This window comes from Anser anser, assembly GCF_964211835.1.
Source record: "Anser anser genome assembly, chromosome: 7".
Taxonomy (NCBI): domain Eukaryota; kingdom Metazoa; phylum Chordata; class Aves; order Anseriformes; family Anatidae; genus Anser; species Anser anser.
In genome coordinates this window covers 36570605-36586041 of record NC_139727.1, presented here as the reverse complement: position 1 = coordinate 36586041, position 15437 = coordinate 36570605, and the positions used below count along the sequence as shown (strand labels likewise).

General features: G+C 47.9%; 2 long non-coding RNA genes across 2 annotated transcripts; both read left to right on the top strand.

The window, feature by feature from the left end:
- The first annotated feature begins 3714 nt into the window (after positions 1-3714).
- Positions 3715-10007, top strand: LOC310902363. The gene is made up of 3 exons (XR_014586680.1): positions 3715-3859; positions 5622-5779; positions 5897-10007. It is a non-coding gene; the product is annotated as an uncharacterized lncRNA (long non-coding RNA).
- A 12-nt stretch (positions 10008-10019) lies between these two features.
- LOC310902365 lies at positions 10020-14920 on the top strand. Its single transcript, XR_014586684.1, has 3 exons — positions 10020-10323; positions 10780-10932; positions 11240-14920. It is a non-coding gene; the product is annotated as an uncharacterized lncRNA (long non-coding RNA).
- The last annotated feature ends 517 nt before the right edge of the window (positions 14921-15437 follow it).

The following is a 15437-nucleotide window of genomic DNA, read 5'->3' as shown; positions in this document are numbered from 1 at the left end:
CATGACTGAATGAGGAAAGTTTCTGTAAAGCTTTAAAGGACTTCAGCTTCTAGTCATTGTACTTCACAGCTTAAAGCACTTCCCTGCAGTAACTGCTATCTCCGTTTGTGCCGCATCTGCCAGTCAGTGATGTTCCTTCTGTTGCATAATCCATACGGGAGGGAGAAATGATGCTCCCACTTTAGAAAGACCTGAGAAGCAGAGTTAAATGGCTCATGCATTGTTTTGAGGGGAATTTTGAATTTTGAAATTTGGTCCCCTGAGACCAGATTTCAACATCATAATCCCTTTCCTTGTTACAAGGGTTTCTGCCACATAAGTCACAATGGAGATCATCCTGGAGTGGCAATCCAGCCACTTCTGCTTGGCCCAGAGAATGCTGCTGCCAGGTGGGGTGAGGTTTCTAAAGGTTTCCTAAATGACTGCTAACTGTGTGGCAACCCTGTAGATCAGCCTTCCCTCGTCCGTCATTGCAGGTGCATATTCACCTTGCATCCGTTTCCTCTCAAAAGCACCGTCCAATGCCGCTCCTTCCCTGTGTGGTAACCTGATTTATTTCTTGCTACATAAAAAAAATATTTCTGCATTCAGATAATTTCTTTTATCACCAGCATTTTCTTTGGTTCTGTTGATAACGTAGTTACAACAAAACGGGATTTGATAACATACTGGTTTCTTAAACTTCACCTTGCCTCTTCTACAGACAATGCAGGTTCTGCCTTTTTTCTTTAATGTTGGGTTTTTAACCTTGGTGAAGCTCAGAGATGCACACTAACAGTACCCCTTAATCTTCTTCCTCTTTCTTTGTGAGTAACCTTCAAAAGCAGGGCGGCTGATGGGGAGTCCTGGCCAGAGCACGTGAGCCTGGCTGCCTCAGTTATGTGCAGACACCGGCTCAGCCCCTGCGGCACACAGGTAGGAACGAAGCCCGCGGTCTGTGCCATTCCCTTCCCACCATGCGCTCTCTGCCGTGCGTGGGGACAGGACAGGCTGTCGGCTTCTGTTGCAGCCACAGAATAACCCACCAGCTGTTTTTCATTTTTAATTTAGACGCTAGGAATAGACCTGAACCAAACCTGTGGTTCCTGGTCCCGTGAGGGTTGCTAGAAATTCTTCTGAGTTTAATAATTAAATAAACAAAAATAATTTAATCTCTCCGTAGAAATCCACCGCGCAGTGCACATGCCTGATGCTCATGACCTCATTCCTTCCAATCCCCGCTCTGTTAGGGCTTGCTCGTTGTCACACCTCAGGTCTGTACCATGATTTCTTCAGGGCAAGAGCTGCGTATGTTTGCCTGGTACGGTATCTATGGGAATAACGTGAAATGCTAATGGTAGGGACAGCAAGCCTGAAAGGTAATTTGGAAACTGGGACTAATTTTGAAGCTTGGCTCTTCAGTTCAACTTGAGTAATCAGAAAATGGGGAGAAGGGAGAAACATCCCGCTCCAGTGTACATCAAAGGAGGATTTGAAATTAGCGATGCGACCAGAGCCATAATTGCTACCAAGGATATGGCCAGTGAAATCAGCAGCCACGCTCACAAGCCCAGTTCCACGCCACCCAAATGAGGACACCAGGACACGTGCTGTTTTTTGGGGTCTCTGGGCTGTGAGCAAGGGTGGTGAGTCCAGGTGAGAAGGGTGCAGAGCCTGCCAGGATGGGCAGAGAGCTGGCGTGCGTCGTACAACAGGAGGAGAGGTGTGTTGGGCTGCAACAACATCTTGGAGCCTGATTTGGGGATCAATCAGTCCAGCCTCATGGAAGGGATGACGCAGAGGGGCTGCTCCTCTTCCTGGTTCCCCTCCTGCCCAGACATGGTCCTGTCACTGCAGCCTCTGTCATCGCCTTCTCCCTGCAGCCCTGCCGAAGCACTCCCAGCCTGCTGCTGGCACCCCGAGAGGTGTCTGCCTGGAACGCTGAAGGAGGATTGGAGTAAGAGAATAATGTTAACGAAATACAGGATATCGGGGTGAAGCTTTCCAAGGACTGTCCAAAGCTACTGAGGACTGAAAAACAGGGACAAACTTTTAAAAGAGCTAGCTCCTAAAAGACCATCCCCTCTGCCTGAAGTGGTAACGCTAACAGGAGAAAGAGAAATGGGAAAAATCTATGTCCTGGGAAAGTCCTCCTTGGATCCCCAGCGAAGTGCCTGTGTTGGCTTTTGTGGGTTCATTTTTGTTGTTCTGTTGCTGATTTGTGCAGCCAGCTGCTACCTTGGGGTCCTCAGCAGCATCTCAGACAGCTGCCAGTCCTCAGGGAAGAGGTGGATGTTACCAACCGGGATGGACCTTATGAAGCACGGTGTCCCCAGCTCGGCTGCAGGACTTCTGCCATGTGCTCATCTCCTGCTGGGGGCAGTAAACAGGGCAAAAGCCAGACTCCCACGGAGCGGAGCCAGGTTGCGGGGACAAAGCAGGGTTTTCTGCAGTGCTGTGTATGGCCACAACAGCAAGGCCTTCATCGGAAGATTGCCAATGGGAGCAATCATCTGTATCGGAACGGCTGGCTGCTGGAAGAGGGATGAGAGACATGTCTCTCCTTCTGGCGTCACAAATAATCCTATCTGTTTGGCTTTCTGCTCGTGTCTCCCTGGCGTGCCAGCAGTGGTGAACGAGGCAGGTGAGCTGACGGCGTTTGTCTAGGGTGAGTGCCAGCGGGGAAGAGCGGGAGTGGAGCAGCTGAGAGTCATGAGGAAATTATGTGGCGCTGGGACAGACTTTCCCTCTGGGTCTTCCCCATGCTTAAAAACCTGGAATGCAGTCTCAGGGCTGATCAGAGAGCTCCTACCTTCCTCCGGCTCCATCTACACGGATGAGACAGTGTCTACACGGCTGGGTTGGAGGCGCTTTTATCATCCCAGTGCCTCTGTTGCTGTTTCCCCCCAGGATAACAAACATGTGGCTCAGTGCATGGCAAGACAACATTCAAGACTTGCGTTCAGGCCTGGAGCTCTGAACGGAAAGACTGAGCTCTGCACACCCCTGAGCGAAGCTCCTTGCAGCTTTCTGCCCAGAAGCTGTCTCCTGTGCCAGCTCTCAGCTCTGCCCAGCTTTCCCAGAATGTTGTGCAAAACCGGCCCCACTTTCTGCTCCTAACAGCGCGGAGCTCAAAATGAGGATTAGGACGTGTGGCTGAAATGTTGAGTGATTTGTTGGGTATTGTCACGGTCCGGCTTTGGAAGAGGTACACCACTGAAAATATCCGCTATGGTGACGGTCCTGCAGAGGTCATCTAGTGTGACGCAAACAGCTTTTGTGGGGGACTGCCAAATGAGAAACGAAAAGAGATTTTTTAAACATTTCAGCTTCTGCCTAGGACTGCTGCAATCCTCCTGTTATTTGCTGCATCACTCTCCATCCTTCTGCTGGAGGGACGAGGAATGCAGCCCTGCTGTTTAATCGCTTGCCTTTACTGCTCACTTGTGGCTCGTACTTGCTCCTCAGCGTTGCAAGTGGAATGCAGTAGCGCTGCTCTGCCGTACCACCGAGGAGCTGAGAACCAGGCCAATATCATCAAAATTCAAGGCATTCCTTTCCCCAACGAGCTTTACGTGGAAAAGTACCCTTAACTCCCTCTCTAGCCCCAAATAGCAGGCTTGAGGTCCTCTTTACCTGCCAATGACGCTGGGCAAGCTTACAGCCCAGATAAATCAGGGGCAGCTGGGGAACGGGCGGCGGCCCTTCTTTCCCCACTTGAAAGGCAGCTTTTAAAAATTGGTTGGAATCCAGCCTTGAATTCTGCACCCACAGATTTGAACCCGTAATCAGATGGGAGCGTGGATTTGCAGCTCCCATCTGCCGGAGCACTAAGGACGTCACGGTGCGCATTGCCTGCCTAATCCAGAGGAACAGTTAGGTAATTAAATGTCTAAATGCCTTTACTTTTTTTTTTTTCTTTTTTTTTCCTCCACTGCTAATTACGAACAGAGGATTAAAAGGTACTGGGTCCTCTGCACACAAGCTGGGTAAGCAGATTCCCCTAGCCTGTATCTCCAGGTCACTCGCTCTGTGCCTGTACGTGCTCCCTGCAGCTTTCCCACTCTTATCCCAGGCCGCTTTCCTAAAAAGAGCCCTCTGACATGCTACTCCCTACAGAATTGTTTGTTTAATGATTAAAAACAAAACCCCAAACCCACACACTTCCTAAAATGAGACTTAGTTTAGAGGGGAGTTCTTTAAAAAGTATGTATTTTCTTTCTTTTTCCAACTCCAAGCTTCAGAAACCTTTCAAGTGCAGCAGATGCCACATCCATGGCTTGGGGCTGTGCCTGCAGGCAGCCAGAGCCTCTGCATTGCTGCCAGGGGCTGCTGCTCTGCTCAGCCCAGCCGAAACTTGGCCTTTTTGCTGCAGCAGAACTTGGAGGGGGACACGGAAGGGTTTATGGCGCTGCCCTGCTTTTCTTCTTGTCTCTGCTGAACACAATCGGTAAAAAATCCCTGCAGCCTCTGTTCTCTGACAGTGATGGGAAACTGGTCCTTTGGTTTGCATCCTCACCTGAAATATCACTGCACGCCTGAAAGAAAAAGTATTGAGAGCAAAATGAAAAAAAAAAGAAACATGCTTTTTAATTTCTTGCCTAAGCGTACGCAAGACGTATGAAGGGGAAGGGCTATTTGATTGAAGTAATCGATGAAATTTGTGTTTACTGCTGGGTGGGGTCACGTTTGACTAACTTCATTCATATCGTGAAGTTGAATGGAGCAAAATGATTGGATTGACCGTGAAGTAGGTGATTCTTATGAGTATTGCATTAATTTTTAAGAAAAATAAGCGTCTCTGCACGGAAACAGCGGATGCTTCATCAGGTTTGGGTGTCTGCTCATCTCCCTAGCAGGACCGTGGTCTCAGTGAGCTGCGGCTGATCTCCAGCCAGGATGGATGCTGCTGGCTGTGATCATGGTGCTCAGCTGCCCCGCACCCGTGGTGCTGCAGACTGCTCCGGGGAAGGTGGCTGAGCCCAGGGGGGTGCTGGCTACACTGAAGCCACTGGAGGGGAGCTGCATTTTCTTCTGAGGCGGCGGTCTCGGCCATGTTTCTCGGTCTGGATCACGATTAATGCTGTGTCCAGGCTGCACACTTTAGAATTTTTAGAACTGGGCATTGAATTTGTTTTATCTGTTTGCTGACTCATTTGAAGCCATGTCCAGCAAAGCCTTTTTCCTCCCCTGGAAAAGCTTTGTAAATCTCTTATCATGCTTTCTTTTTGGAAAGATTCTGATTTTCCTCTCCCTTCTGCCTTTCACTCTGGAACTTGTAGCACATGTATTTTTGTCATGAGCAGACGCTACTCTGTATGCCTTGAGATTCATATTATTTTTTCCACCCTTCATTTGCTTTGCTGCAATTTAGATTTGCTGCAAAAGTCACTTTGCTTTGTTGCAACTTAGATTGTAAAATCAATCGGGCAGGAATATGTAATTTCACCTGTGTGTACAAAACACACCCACGGAGGTATGCAAAGAACAATGCAGGAGGCGTATCGTGTATTTCCACGGGCTGCCAGTACGTTTTCAGGAAAAGGTCTTTTTTTGCAGATGAGCAAACAACATGGGAATCAAGCGGAATTTGTAACTCCATTCCTGGAGATTGATTAATTTGTGCTTTTTGTCACGTTCAGGCCACATGGAGCACCAAGGCTCGGACAACACCAGGTACCACGGAGGCAGTGGCTGGGTGGAGGCCACTCACAACCCCCTGGGACTTGGGCGTTCATAACGATAACCCCAACGTTGAGCACTTTGCTAGGAGCCATCAAGTGCTGGGGGCAATGTCGCGGTAGGACCCTGCTCCCTTGCAGCCCACCGCAGTTCCCACAGAGGGATGTTTGTCCCAGCCTCTTGGCCAGCTTCCCAGCAGGGATAATTGGATTTCTTTTTCTGCTTGCATTTCCAGTGCAGTATTGACTCCACATTTGCTGGCCCTCAATACAGAGCGGCGTTGCTGAGCGCCTTTACCTGTCCCAGTGGTGTGCGAGGCGCTGGAGGGAGCGGAGGGCGCAGAGAGACTTTCTGAGGCTGTGCAGGCTCCTTCCAGATGAAAGACACTGTCCTAGGAATATCGGGTTTTATTATTTATTTAAGGGATGTTTTCATGACACTGCAATTTCTAACCCAGCATGGCGAGGCCATAAAATAATAGTGGGTCTGTTTGGAAGAATGTGTTTTATTTGGCACGTTTGGGGAATGGCAGTACAAAGGCAGAAAATAAAGTTGCGATGTTTATGGCAGCCGGGCTCTCTGTCCGTTGGTAACCACTCACCACAAATAACTGCTTTGCTGGTGCCCACACATGATATTTTAAGATGTGAGCTCTTAAAAAGAGGCTCTTAAACATCAGCAATATTTAGTGCCGTACACCCTCCTGGCCACCACATAATGACGGCAGTGTTTTTTATGAAAATGAAACTCATCGCATTCTGGTCTTTGCTGTAAGACCTCACATCAATCACTCAACCCCAAGCCGTGCCTCACACCTTTTCGATTCCCCCAGCCTTGCTCTTTCCGTCGCGTTAGGCCTAATGTCTCTTTTTTGCCTCCTTCCTTGCTGCCTGCGCTTTGAGGAAATACGCTCTCTCCAAGGCTGCTTGCTGAACAATTCTCCCCCTGATCTGGTGAGGGAGGGAAACCTGATCCAGTCTGCACAACAGCCACAAGAGCAGAGTTGACTTCTTCTTATGATAAACCAAACTGGGCGTAGGTAGTGACAAGGTCAAGCAGCAGGTAAGATAAGTAAACGAATTTCTGCCCCCCACAAAACCCACTGTGGGACTCATTGCCACAGGATGTTGAGAAGGACAGGAATAGAAATGATTTAAAAAAGGAACTAAGTGAATGAATGAAGGCTGGATTCATCACTTGCTGGTAAACGCGGTGACTCAGATGAACCACGCTGCTGAGAAAGCCACCAGAAAGCTGGTCGGAGCTGCGAGGGCAACTGGTGTGAAGGCAGCCGGCACCGTGCATCCGCTGCCGGTACCGCAGGAAACAGGCAGTTCAGAGCACTCATCCAATTCTGCCACCCATTAGGAGTAAAACAATTACAAACTGTCATCACTCAACACTACAGTCCAAGTGCAGTTAATTTAAGGTAAGGCTTTGTCTTACGGATGGAGTGACCCAGTTCTTTCACGTTTTCATCTCTTGGTTCCCTCCTTTTCTGCCCAGTGTTGTATCTCTCCTGCTCTGCTGGGATAAGTTTTGTTTGCGTGCACTTCAGGGATATGACTGTGTAAGGCTGTCTCATGCAACTAAAAATAAACGCACAGTAGCTTTATTCATCCACTCTTACTTTCTTCTACTCCTTGATATCTGCACGAACAATGACTCTCCATGCTCCTTCGCCTCCTCCTCTGACCAGAGGACGGTAGGTACCATGCAGAGGCTTTCTATCGAGCTGGAAAATGGGTCTGCCCTTTGCTAAGAGCTTGGTCCTGGCCTGGTCCCTTGTCACAGAAGCTGCTGGTGAAACCCTGGTTCACAAAGGAGTGAGGCCAGTGCTGAGTGCTTGACAGCTCTTTCCATGAGGCTCTTGTGCTTTGAAAACCTCCCACCCACTAGTTGTTTTGAATTAGGGTTTTGGCCGGGGATCACTGAGTTACACAACGTGGCATGAGAACATATATTGCAAACAGAACACAGAGCTGTGCCGGGGCCGTCGGTCGCTTATACGGCGCCGTGGCGTCACCGCGTGCGTCCTGCCTTGGATCCTGCAGGCTGCAGTCAGCTGAGGGCCTGGCTCCGGGGCCGCGCTCTTTCCTCTCCGGGCCTACAACACTGCGAGGGAACGGGAAGCAGAGAGAAGCCCCTGCTGCAGAAAACTCATTTATCCGCCCCGTTCTCATTCGAGATGCTTGTGCACAAAGAGATACTGACGGGCTGTTTGTTTCAGGGCCCTGCTGAGGAGGGCAGGCGTCTCTGCCATGCTCAGTGCTGCCAGTCACCAGACGGCCTGGTGCTGCGCGGCGCGAGGGCGCCCGCAGTAAACAGCCACGGGGACAATGGGGGCTCTGAGGAGGAGGAATGGGTTTGTACCAGGGCTTGCGAGGGTACCTGAAACAACAACGGGGCGATTCAGCGGGAAAAAGGATGAATGAGGAGAGATGAGCAGAGCTGGGCTTGTGCAGGCTGGCACATGATAACGTTATTGGCCCTGTCAGTTGATGCAGGGTGAAGAATGCAGACAGAAAGTGCTTTTAGTCAGCTGAGTTAGCGTAGGATGCTGGTGAGGTTATTTTCTGGTATTTTCTGCCTCTTTCCCCGTCCCCTGAGTCGCTCCTCGTCTCCTTTCATCTGGTTGTGTTCCTGGTTATCAGGCAGCAACACGACCGTGGGATTCCTGGCATAGCAGAGTCAGCGGGATCGATACAGCCAGAAATTCCCTGGGTGGCTTCGAGCAGCTTGGGCAGCCTTTGAACACATCAAAAAGTGGGTGGCTGGCCCGGGGCACTTGCTGTGGAGGAAAGGTAATGGCAACACCTGAGAAAAAATGCTCTGATGGGGTTCAGTACGCCGAGAAATTGGATCACTCTGCCTAGGAGCGAGGGTATGCACAGAGAAACCCAGCGTCGGGCAGCTGGGCTTGAAGAGGTTGGTTTGTACTCTCGGTGACATTCTTTGTAAAACAGAAATCTTAATGTAAACAGTGGCAGATAAAGGATTTTTTAAATGGCCCATTGCCATGAAGAAAAAGAGCTAGGCAAGCAAACAAGCAAACGCAGCTGAGAGGATGAATGTCCCATAACTCACAGAGCATTTATTTACTTACTTTGGCATGGGGCACAGGTGTGAGCTCGTTCTTTGTTTCTTTCTGCAGGCTTGAAGAAAGCCTGACTGCTCCTTGCCATGCAGGTAAAATTACTTGAGTATTGAAGAATATTCTTTAAAGCCGTGCCTTGCCACCTTTTTTAATGAAAAGACACATGCCTTGTGGAAAAAGAAGTCCAAGGACCCACTAAAGTTAAATAAATAAAATCTGCAAACCGTTTCATGCAAGGCTCCAACAATGGTTTTCATTTATTCTCCTCACCTCTCCCTGAAATAAACTGAACTTTGAATGTTCGTGGATTACTCTCTCCAGTTTTGCTTCCTGGCACGGATCTTTGCACATTTTCACCTCTCAGGTGTTACAGCTCTCCACGGGCCCCTGACCAGAGCCTGCAGATTTGTTACACACTCTCTGCTTGGTTGTATTAGTCATTTATATTTCACATCTTTCAAAGATATTTTTTTTTAATACTTTTTGAACTTAGCCAGCTTAGACCCTTTAACCTAGAGTTTAACCATAGCTTCTCGGAGAGCATGGGGAGCTGTGAGGGTGAGGAGGGCAGGACAGAGGACAGGCTGGAGGCGCCACCTGAGCACCCACCTGGTGAGGGACAGGAGGGGACCTGGGGCAGGGAGAGGTGTCCTGGGGACAGACCAAGGCCTTGTGGACCAGGGAGGTTGGCCAGGAATCAGGTTTGGGGACAACAAGAGGAGTTTGCTTTGTATATCCCAGGGGAAACATCTGAGCTCAGTGTGGGGGTGAGGGTAGGCTGAAAGGAAGCTCCGAATGGAGAGATCAAGATTTAGAGGCATAAAAATAAGAGATGCATTGGAAGTGCTCCAGGAGGTAAAAAGCATGAGCTGAGCAGAGCCAGAGGAACATTTTTGAAGAGGACTGGACACGTTCAGCTCCAGGAGAGGCAGTCGGTTTGCAGACCTAAGTCCAGCAGTAGAGAAGTTCCTCCTGGGGCCTTGGAGGTCACGCCATGCCCCAGGAGGGCAGGTGCCCAGGCCAGATGGATAACGTGGTTACCTTTCCTGGATTAAGGGGAGAGAATACTTGGAGGCAGTCACCTGTGTGGACTGAAGAGTGTGGTATCTGGTATGTGGAGGCTGGGGAGCAAGGAGAGTGAGGAAGAGCAGACAGCTGCTCTAGGATGGTCCATGCATCTGGGTAATGATGAGGATAAAACAGAAATTATCTGCTGGTCCTGGACTGATGACCACAGCAGCTGCCAGCTACTCTGCTCCCCTTTTGTGAGTAAGTGAAAGTGGTGGCAGGTGGGAATTACTTTTCAAAGCTAATTAGCTGGGTGTTAATTCTCATCAGATGCTTAACATATCAGTGAAATACAACCTGCAGCCCCAGTAAATTTGCTTGCCCCACTGATACCATTCACTACAAGTTATTTAAGTCCTTCTCAGCTGTTTGAATGCTCGTTTCAGGTTAGGCTTTACAAGGATTTGTTAATTTGTTTCTGGTACTGCCAGAATGCATCAGGGCCATTTCCAGCTAGAAGGAGACATGCTTCCTGCTCCCCGGGCTGTAACGTGAAGGTAAGAGACTGAGAGAGAGAGTTAAGAAAGACAGTCAGGGCAGCGTGCTAATACATCTTTGGTCTGATGATACAAGGTGTTTGGGAGATTTCTAGCATGAGGACAAGCCTGTGTTTGAAAGGGTCTGTGTTTTGAGGACCCGATTCGGGTCTCACTTGGGTGACTCGGAGCAGCACAGAGCCCGAGCCACACAGGAGATGTCTGCTGCTGTTTGAAGCAGGAGAGGGAAAACCATAGCAGCAGGAAAACAAACTCCCTGTGCTAAGGGGAGAGACGGCAGAAAAAGGAGACAGCCACGGGGACAACAAGTGGGCAGGAGCTGGGCTGGTGAGGGTGGCCTGTCCCTGCCAAGCACAAGAGGGGTGAGATGTCCCCACCACCTCCATATGGAAAAGAACAATTGGGGAAAATCTTCATTAGCGCTGACTCAAACGTTTTTGCCCTATCTTAAATCAGAATGTTTGCTTTCACCGCCCATGATTTCTTTCTGGCTGCTGCACCTCTGCTGAAATTTTTGTGGCACAGATGGTTCCCTGGTAATTTGCGTGCACATCCTTTCAGAAATATGTTCCTCCAGGAGAGCTTTTCTCTCAGCGACACCTGTGTGATGTGAGTATTAATCAGAGAGAGCAATAAAGAAGTGGGCTGGCAGGTGAAAACCCTTCTCTTGATCTCCCTGTGCTTATCTTTAATGCTTTTAAGCTTACCGGTATCAAAATAATTAATTAAGGTGGCATTTCTGTGGTGAGATGAGCGCTCCTTTGGCTCGCAGCTCCGTGCAGCTGCTCGGCTGACATGCGAGCAGGCATTTCTGCGCGGCGCCTATGTGGCACGCTGCAGTCCTGGCCACTGAGAATAGGAGTTTATTTTGGAAACTGCTAATGGCTTTGTTTGCACATTTATTCCTTTCGCTAAGAGAGCCTGCGAGTTGTTGCTGTGACCTTTGTACGCGTTACTGTGATAAGGAGCTCTTCTGGAGGAAAGCAGGCCTAGTGCTTTGGACGCCCAGGGGCCTTTGGAAAAGCCTTCGGCCCAGCTACTCGGAGGGAGGCACAGTGCCGTTTGCAGCTGGACTCCACAGGCTGGATAATGTTTGCTAGGGTAAATATTTAGAAATTAGGCACAGGAATTCAGGAGTACAAATAGACTAATGTATATAGTTATGGAAGGCGCTGTATCGCTCATTTTGAGGACTCGGTTACGGAGGCATCTCCACCCATGCCAGGACTACTGCGAGCTGATTTCCAAAGGAGCAGAGGGCTCGGATGAGGGATGTGTGCCTCTTTCCCATCTTCTCTGTGGAAAGTGTCAGGCTGTCAGATGTCAGAAAAGGGGCTTTTGGTCTCCAAACGGGGGAATAGCAAACCACCCTGAAGAAAGAGCAGCAGCAGACCTTACAAAGTGTCCCTGTGTCTTCAGACCATCTTTTAAACACAACTGGGAAAAAAAAAGTTTAAATACTACTTTTTACATAAGAAACCAACTATAAATTGTGCTTGTTCTTTATTTTGGCACTGGGACTGCATATAGACCATGTCATATTGCCTTCATAAATTAATCCAAAACAATTAGCTGCAATTTACTTTCAAATTTTGGTAACTCTATTTTCCATACATGTCCCCAGCTTCTATTAGTAGGAAAAGTCTAGTTATACAAACTGTAGTTTATGAGAGGAAAAACTGAATTATGAAGACATTTTTACTGAGAGTCTGATGTGTTGTGTTTGTTTGTTTTCCTGGTCAAATAAGTAGCATGAAACTGGTCATTTAAAAATAAAACAGAACAGAAAAACACAAACAAACAAAGGAAGAACAGCACTTGCTGCTTTTTTCAGTGTCCTTCTCGGATTGTGCATGTAATAACACACAAAACTAGGCATATTTCCATAGCTGCCATTCTAGAGTGAACAAAGCTTGTTATTAGATGTCTCGTCTAGTTTGTCTGATTTAAATTGCAGTCGGGGGGATGAGTGCATGCTTGACATTTCTGCAGTAAACTCTCTAAAGCAATGCCAGCCCAGGCTCCGCTATGGGAAACTAGTAAAATTCATTCAGTATGTTCACGAGCAACAACACTAACTTTTAATAAACTTAGAAGGCATATAATTACTTTTGGCCACACATGCTCAATTTTTCTACTTTTTGAGTATTTAAAAAAAAAAGTGTAGGTTTTCTTAGATATGGAAAAAGTACTAACAAAATCCCTATTTGTTTTACACAACTGGTTCTGTTTATGCTGCCCACATTAAGCATGATGTACCCTCATATGGGAGGGGAATCTTGTTTACAGCTGTAGCTGAGAGCCATTAACAGATGATGGAGGAAAAAGTGAAGAAGTTGCCTAATGAGTAAGTAATGAGAACAGGAGAGAGAGCAGGAACAGTGACTTCAGTTCAGTTCCTTGAACACTGGAAGTACTTTACATCCCTGAAATGATCCCCAATGAACAAATAATGTGGGCATATATTTCAGTTTTATTAGGGTCAATGGGGCTTACACATTTTCAATAACAATGTATAATAAACATTTGGCTAAGCTGGGGCTCCAGCTTTTGTTTTTAAATTATGGATAATGGTATTTGTCCAGCTTGTCTTGATAGTTACATATAACAGCATTCTCTGTCTTCCAAGTAGCATTATTCATGCTTAAATATGTGAAAGAAATAGCCAAAGGGTATTTCTCCCTCTTGGATTCCCTGGAGATGCCTGACTCATGTGGCTGATGATCTGCCACCATTGCTGGTGATTCTGAGTGCATCAGCTTGAAGCATGGTGCTCCTTAAAAGATCTCCCACCTGCCTTCTCATTTGATCTGAGAGATCTTCACACCAAGGATGGTGCATTTCCAGGTCTCGCTCCAAACTCTAGTGGGAAGTGGAATTTCACTGGGGTTGCTGAGAAGCCACGGGCTGGCTATTGGGGTCTGCTTAAAATGGAGTCTGCCTAAAATGGGGGCAGACCAATGTCACATATCCTACAAATATGAACTTTCTCTCTTGCTAACATCCCAGGAAGTCAACCAAGGAGGCATCTTTTCCCACAGCTGTGAAAAACAGCAGACCCTAGAAAAGGGGGCAGATATTTCAGTGCTCCTTTAACTCAGCCAGGAGGACCTGGCAGGTGGCTGCGGGGGCAGAGGAACAGAAGCAGCTCCCTCCTGGGGCATTTGCACTTTTGACATGCTCCTTGTTTCTTTATTCCCTACCCACCAAAATGCACAGGAGAAAAAAGGGGGATAAACAGGAAAGAAGTCTAACACACCCTCCAAACCCTCTGCAAGGTGATTAACAGAACCAAAGCTCCCTGGCAGTAACTTGGTATGGCTTTTGAGTTGTGCTGGGACAGAAATGCTATGGAATCCATATCATAATTGGCATTTATCACATTCCTGTGCAAGGCAGATAGCCCAGGTGTTGTCCATATATTTCTTACAGAAATAATTCAATTCAGTGAATCTTTTGTGTATGCCTGTGTACGTCCCTCCTTTACTGCTGGCTCTGCGGAGCCCTGCCCAAGCTCCCTCCAACAAGGTGCCTCAGAAAGGCTGAGGATGCTCCAAGTCCCACACAGCAGCTACAAGTTCAGCCAAGACCGATGTGGCTGGAGACATCCTGGCTCTGCCGTTTTCCAGCAGCAGCAGGAAGTGGTTTCAGAGATCCTACTTTGGGTCCGTGCCACTGAAATGGGGATATTTTTCTGGTAAATAAAGAATGCGTGCAGTTTACTTTACCTTGGTAAACACAGTGGGGGTGTATGTGTAAGCCTGACGCTAGCGCAGAGTTCATGGCTTTGAGAGGCTGGTCTGGAAGCCAGGGACCTACCAGCAACCACAGCCTAGTCTTAGGGTTTTGTAAGCAAAAAAAAAAAAAAAAAGCAATATCGATGCCATTAAGGCTGATGGAGCAGCACAATGAGCAGGATCTTCCATGAGAGGACAGCCTGGAGGGGCACAGAGCCCTGCCAGGCTGCTGAATGCTAAGTCCTGATATATCAAATAATACAGGTAATCAATAAAAACTACAGACGAGGTAGAGTATGGCAGTGGTAAAATGGCACTGGTAGATGATGCAATTCATCTGTGGCGTTGTAGTGTATGTAAAATAACAATGAATCCGCATGTTTTCCCCAAGCTGTGGAAGAAGTTGGGTAGCTAGGAGCATCCATAAAGCCACGTCTGCATTAAAGCCTGGATTGTGAATACAGCATGTAACCGAGCTGGTTTCGCTTCAGGAATAAGAGCAAGGTGCTGCAGATCTCTGGAGCACAGGCAGAGGACCGGGGCTCGGTCCCTCTCGGTTGTTTGTCTGGTGGCTGGCAGCCGTTGCCTGGATTTTCCTAGATAACTAGGTTGAGTCCCAAATACATGCCCCCTAATCAATTCGTTATGGAAAAGAGGCCGAGCACTTCATGCATACAGATGACTTTTTTCATCACTGTAAATTCATTTTTCCTTCACAAAATCCCCACATTGGGATGTCTGTGGTGTCTTTAAAGTATCTTTTTTTTTTTTTTTGAGAGAGCTTCAAGGTTAACACCTGCCTGTAGCATTTTTTCTTAAAACTCCACATCAGACAGAGTAACTAACATTTTGCTCTTTATTAGTTTGCTGTCTGGGGGAAACTTTACTAATTTTTTTCCGAAGATGAACAGGTCATCCAAACAGATGTTAATACGAGGATGAGGCCTTCTGTAAACAGATCTCTGTTTAACATTTCCACTTCCAAGCGGTTCTCAGCTCTGCTGCATCTCTCAAACCTTCGCTGTGGGCTCCCTAATAGCTCGTGGTGTTGGGGTGTTTCAGACCCTGCCCTGCCATTCCTGCTGCCAGGCTGCACGTGTCGCACCTCGAGCCTGATGAACTCTACAAGACATCAGATTTTCTGAAGATGGACACAGTTTTCATGCACTTCCATTCCTTTTGCAGGTTTTTTGGTGCGTTTTGATTACTTGTCAAACAAGTGTGTGACGGGCAGTGACAAACTGACCCTTATGCCACCGTTGGTTCCTGCCAGGGTGTTTTCTGTAGTGGTTCAGTAGCGTTAAGGGTTGAGACAAAGGAGGATAACGTGGCCCCAATGAAGCAAGCTGGAAAAACTCCCATAAGCTTCAGCAGAAT